Raw genomic sequence first — 6,552 nt, forward strand, 5'->3', positions numbered from 1 at the left:
AAGTGTTGACTTGTGCTTCAGAGGGTTATATTTAATGTTTTCACATACACGTATGCTTCAGGAGGTTGAAGAAGCCAAACTCATGATGTGTTACTTTTAGCAGAAGTTGCTGATGATAGCCCGTGCCTTCTGTAACCACTTCCCCTTCTTATTTTATGTTTAATTAACTGGGTGGCCTTAATCATATATTTGCTGCATTCCAGCAGAGGTTAATATTTTTTTTTTTTACTTATTGCTGCGTGACTAATGCGGAAAGAGCATTCTAGCTGAAACATGATGTACAATGTGTAACAAAAGAATGACCAAATGATGTTGATTCCTCAAAACAGTAACTTCTACGTGTTGATGCCGACTTCTCAATTTGAAAGGGCTGTCATACTTTTATTACAGTAAAGAAGAATGCACGATATGAAACAGTGGTATGCGGTCAAACAACAATATAAATCTTATGCATAACATTCATGTCTTGGTTCATTACTCCGATTCAAAACATAAATAGTTTATTAACATGAAATACAAAAAAACGTTGCATCAGCGTGATGATCAGTTGCCTTCCACCCTTGTCGCCGCTAGAACTTCTATCATCACCTTGTTGCGAACATCTCCAAAGCTTCTTTCCATGGTCTTCTTCTACTCCTCCCCTGGTGGATCACCCCTCTCTTCAGAATATATTGAAAACAAATGTTCAGTATATGCCTCTGTTAATATAGTTGCACAATATCCACTTGAAGGATTGTTACGGATAGATAACATTCAAATTCGCCGCCAACCTGCAAAAAACTGACCGATACTTACAACACTGGACATAACACCTTCATCCAAGAAACTCTGCTACAAATCCACTTAGAAGATGTAGATAATCTCTTGGGCCTGCCATCAGAAGGAGGGGTCCCCAATTTCAATCAGATTCATCCAGATGATGAGATGAGCCCAAGAAAAAGGAAATAGGAAGAACTTCACCCTTTACAAAGATGGAGTCAGCAATTACCTTCAAAGGCCTAGTGCGAGAGACCAAAAATCAGAAAGGATCAACAGATGAACACTTCATAACAATGTTCGTCTTGTGTGCTATACGTCACCTGCGTATTCCTGAAAGAAAATACAGTGTCAGTTCACAATACCTTAAGCTAATGTTGGAGGTGGATGATACAAAGAAAGTGAACTGGGCAAGGCTGACATTTGATCACCTTATGGAGAGCATAAAGAGTACCGGACCAAAGGAAAAGTAACCTTGCTTGTAACCTAGTAGCTCTCTTACAGGTAATACTGAATCACTATTTATTTACAGAAAATACTATGTACACATATACTCAATTATTTTGATTGCCTTCCGATGCAGGTGTGATATTTTGTCCATGGATTCATTTTAACTTGCACCATTCATTCATATGCAGAAAGATGTAGATATTTATACCGACATCCAAGTGTAGATTGTGTGTATTTTGTTAATTACGCTTTCTATCAAAAAAGAATCCTTCCTCATGCAACGTCACTGGGATAACATCAATTCTAAATCCCGAACATCAATTCTAAAACTGAAACTGCCACCCACCCAAGCAAAACAGAGATTGGCTCTAACAACAATTCTAAATCCATACCTAAGCAAATGACAGGTAGCAATACATCGCATGGGAAAAAAGTGGGATCGAGGTTGGGATGATCCTCACATTCTGAACATGTCGATGCTCATCTCGGTTCAGCACGAAGTGGTGCTGCGACGTGCATCCGTCGAGAAAGCCAACCACCTAGATGCCACGACCGCTGCTCCCTTTGCCCCACCTCGCCGGAGCAGAGAGCAAACCACCACTCCTGCCCACCCGTCGGCGCAAATCCATCGAGGGAGCCGAAGATCTGGACGCCATGGCCGCTCCCACCTTTGCCCCCTCGCCGCCGCAGGGAGCCCAGGGCCGGACGCCAGGGCCGCGCCGCGCCTTGCCAACCTCCCCGGCCGGCTAATCTCCTATCTTTGGCCCACCTCGCCGCCGCAGGGAACCGACGGCGGAACTGCCGGGCGGCGCCTCGCCCACCTCGTCGGCCGGTAATCTTGCGCCCATCCGTCGAGGGCCTGGATGCCACGCCAGAGCGGCGCCTCGTCTGGGAGCCGACAACGGAACTGCCCGCGGTGCCTCGCCGGCTCGCCCTCCTCCCCGGTCGTTCATTTCACCCGACGCCGCCAGGAACCTTGGGTTCGTCCAGGAAATCAGATTGTTTGAGACGAATTGGATCCAAAATGCAAAAACACCCTCACAAAAAGAAATATACATGTCAACACCCTACCTGGGGGAAGCAACTATGAGAAAATATTTTTCTGACCCTTCGGTGGAGGTACTCCGCGAGTATCCGATAAATTTTTTGCTGGTACTCTATGTCCCGGTCGTGGAGTACGGGGACTTGTTAACCGCCCGATAGGCTAAAATGGATGGCTCATATTCACTTGAGGGTACTGTAAAAGTCCTCAATCAAATTGATGTTATTTAGGCCTTGGGCTAGGCAGTTGGCGACTTGGAGATTGCATGCCAATACTCGAGCACCGTTGAGCGTCCCGAGCCCATGTCCTGAAGTAAGGATGGACAAGAAAGCCAAGAAGCAGCGGCTTGCCACATCCTCTTAGATAATCTGCACTTAAACATAATGTGTCTCGCAATCTTCAGCTGGCATTTGCAAAGCTGACATGTGGGATGATGAGATCATCCGCGGGTGGCGAGGCGGTCGAAGGTCCACAACCTATTCTGAATGGCTAACCAAGCGAACAATCCACACTTTGTAGGCACCCAAGTCCTCCAAACAACCTTTTCAAAGGAGCAGTGAACTGAACCGGTGAATTGTGCGTTATAAGCTGACCCATCGTGTAAGCGTTGCTTGGAGTTAGAGTCCAACAAATGGTGTTCTTAGAGCCATGGTTGAGGACGCCTCCATCACCCCACCCCTTCCCCGCGGTGGTCTCGCCGATGTTGACCAGTAGACGATCATGACGTGTACTCCGACAAGTCCCAAGCTAGTGGATATGATTTCGATAACTTCGTCCTTGAGGCTCAACAGTCATCATATGGTGGGTGCGGGTAGCGAACACTATATCACAAAAGTGGTGTGTCATGAAGAGCACACAACCTCAACATGACCATCGGTAAAAATTTAACCAAATATTTTTATTTCATTCCCAAACTCACCTATTTGTTCGAACTTAAAAATTATAAGGGTGGCCTAGGGAAAAAAATGATAGAGTACAAGTGCCAATCAAGACACAAATATGTGAAGATTTGTTGGTTTAAGGTTTTTCCCAAGGTTTTGGGAATACCTACTAACATCGAACTTGATGAGCGAGAAGCGAATGCTATGTGGCGAGCTTCTCTTTAATTTGTTAATAAGGTCTAAAAGGTGGGCATAGACGAGTAAGGCTCGGGTCTACTCTTTTTCATCTCAAAGCCTCCAATGAGAAATCTAATTTCCACTTGTTAGAGAAAAGACAAAAGCTGCTTAAAAGGCAAAGTTAACTCCGTCATCTGTGTACCCTGAACTTACATAGCTCTTCATGACTTAGCTAAACATGGGCATATTGTTGATTGTGTTCCAGATCATGATAGATTTTATTGTGATAGACAAAATTGGATGGACATGACTTTAACTGTGCATGCATGTCTAGATTACCATTCAGATAATCTCAACTTCATTTAGAATTGTCTTCCGCGCGATGAATTGATGTTTAAACTATCTCCACGGATTTGACAACCATACTACATGGGGAGTCTCATATGAAATTTCATTTTCGAGCAAAGCTGACAACTTCACATAAAGTTTGGTCCCCTTGTGCGTTGAAAGCCAAGATGGACATTAAACTACCTTTATTAATGAACTGGTCCATCATAAAGACAATCAATAACGTGAAGACCGCTCCTGTTTCTCCGTCTTATTCCTCGACTCGCATGGCCGGTGTGGTTCGGAGCGGCAGATCCAAGAAGGTGCCGACATGTGTCATGGGGGCTACTAGCTCGTCTTAAATAAAGGTGGTGGTCTTAGGGTTCCAACCCGCGCCAAGATGATGATATGCTGAATGCATGTCCCCACGACCTGGCTAGAGTGTCGTGTTCTGGAAGGCTCCTCCAACGAACTCCACTAGGCGATCCATGCCTAGAGATTGCTGGATCGGTCGGAATTCACTCGTGCGCACCCATGTTTTTCCCTAACCGTTTGGTTTCAGAGGGAGCGTTGCGAAGCTCTACTGGTTGTTACCATCATGGGGCATGCTTTCTCATTTCATGGTGAAAGTTAGCTGGTGGAGAATGTCATGGAAGCTGAGATCTGAGGACTAGCAATGGCAATTCGAGTCTTTGTGGCGATGAAGAATTGGCTTGGTGATTCGTGACTTGGAGCAACGGTATCGTAAGAGGGGGTGACAACACAGGAGAACTTTAAAGTCTTACCTGTCCGGGTGAAAATCCAAGATCTGGCCTTAATTAGTTGTGCCTTGCAATGGCCTGAAGGCATTATTTTGTGAGGGGGCTTTCTCCAGGATGAAGACCCATGATCTATGATCGGGCGACAACGGCGCTTGTGCACTGTTCCCTTCTTGGAGGCGGCGCTTTTGGATAGATGGAATTCTGGTGTTGTTTTTGTGGTGTTAGTACGGCTTCTAAAAGGAACAGATCACTATTTGGGACTTTTTTTATCGTAATTCTTCTTTTGTTTGCTGTGTGCATCCGTAATGCCGCTAGGGCAATGTGCTGGTGCAGAGACTGGTTGTAATTGGTATCTTCGCGATATTAATATACGCTCTTTGTCAAAAAATCAATAATGTATTGTTATACTTGGGGATTTAATATTGTAATGTTTTAGGGAGAAATATAATGACCAGCTTGACACTGATATTTTTTCTTATGCAATGTTTTCATTGATAGTTACGATATTTGAAATGTTATTATGTCAGGAAGATTAATAATAGTCATGTGGTAGTGGACACTATATATGAGTCCAAACTTCATTTAGCCATAATAGGTGAAGGGGTTTAGGTTTGTAAAACAAAAACTTTTACCAACATGATCACCCAAAGATCTATCTATGTAGCAAAGTAAACCGCGAGTATGATCATCGTATTCTCACCGTAGGGTCTACGTATGATCCGTTGAAATGGTTGATGATGAGCCTGAGCAGGACTTCAAAGTCTGGTCGATGTAGAGCTCGGGTAGGACTTTGCCTAGTCGAATAAGATCCGAAGATGAACACGGACAGAGTTCCGCCTTCTATTCCCCGAGGGTCGAAAACACAACCCCTCTACAACGTTCCACGCATTTGTGATTTTGTTTTAGAAGGAATTTGTCGTGACAGAAAAAATCCTACTAGAGTACTTCTTAGATGCAAGCGTGGGAGAGAGAGAACCCGAAGACTAGTGCATTATTTTTTTGTTTCCATGGATCTCTCCGAGGAGAGAAGGGGGTCTTCTATATATATGAGGGAGGAGTGCCTCCTTGGGGAGGAGGGCTGCCGCCACCCCAAACCCTAGCCACCACTAACCTAGGTGGGGTCGGGCAGAGTTAGGTCGGGGAGACCCTCCCTTGGGCCTATGCCGGCTTTCTTCGGCTCATACGCTAGGTCGGTTTGGGGGGAGCCTACCCGACCACCTTCATAGGAACCTACGTCCCAGCCAACTACTCCAAGGGCTTGGTTTGGCCGGCCAGACCCTTTGCCTTTTTCTGGCTCTTCTCCCGAAGCACTGACAAAACCCTTCTCTCTTAATTATGTTTCATCGAAACTCTTTCGATGAACCCAAACAATTACCGAAACATATTTCAGTAATTCCTCTCATTACATGTAGTACTTTGCAAACATAAACACTTAAACATGTGATCCAAACAGACCCGATCACTTACAAAAATATGATTCTGAAACTCTTTCGGATTAGTAGCTAACAGTAGGACCGAGACATCCATAATAGCTCTTGTTCGTGACTGAGTAACCTTCTTACAATATCAATCCTATTGCTTCGCGATATTATGAAATTCCGAGGTGAGATATTGGTATTCTCGTGATTCAACTCATGATCACTATACCATTAACCTCAGTCTAGTTTCATTTCTCTTTCTCGTATTGTATTCTGATGTCCTTGCAATACATATTACAATATCATCTAGCTAGACGATTGGATGACATCGTAATACTGAGATGGACCCTTAGGATATATCTCCTTATTTCGGAGGAGCAATTCTCACTCTGGACTCGTACCCCCTTTCCAACATATATGACTATCACCTTTCTCATCTCCTTTTATGACAGACTTCTGATGGTGACCAATACAGGGCTTCTTGAATGAGATTTCTGATACTCACATGGTATAAGGTTTGGTTTCATATGATCACACATATATAACAGGAATAACATCTCATAGCATATATAGAAAACTAGGTCGGTTTAGTACCATTGTTGTCCTTAACAACCTACTAACAATGCTATCAGTATTTATCAATACTCCTGATCAAGAAAACATGATCATCAAAACAACATATGAGCTAGTCCTAGAAGCGGGACTAGGAGCACTTGTTTGTTTATTTCTCTACACGTGTG

General features: G+C 44.1%; 1 long non-coding RNA gene across 1 annotated transcript; it reads right to left on the minus strand.

Annotated features, from left to right (window-relative positions):
- Nucleotides 1–422: 422 nt before the first annotated feature.
- On the minus strand, nucleotides 423–2,448 carry LOC127335247 (uncharacterized). Its single transcript, XR_011752460.1, has 3 exons — nucleotides 1,668–2,448; nucleotides 989–1,089; nucleotides 423–870 (listed from the first exon to the last, which is right to left on the minus strand). It is a non-coding gene; the product is annotated as an uncharacterized lncRNA (long non-coding RNA).
- Nucleotides 2,449–6,552: the final 4,104 nt, after the last annotated feature.

This window comes from Lolium perenne, chromosome 2 (assembly GCF_019359855.2).
Source record: "Lolium perenne isolate Kyuss_39 chromosome 2, Kyuss_2.0, whole genome shotgun sequence".
In the NCBI taxonomy this organism is placed as follows: Eukaryota; Viridiplantae; Streptophyta; class Magnoliopsida; order Poales; family Poaceae; genus Lolium; species Lolium perenne.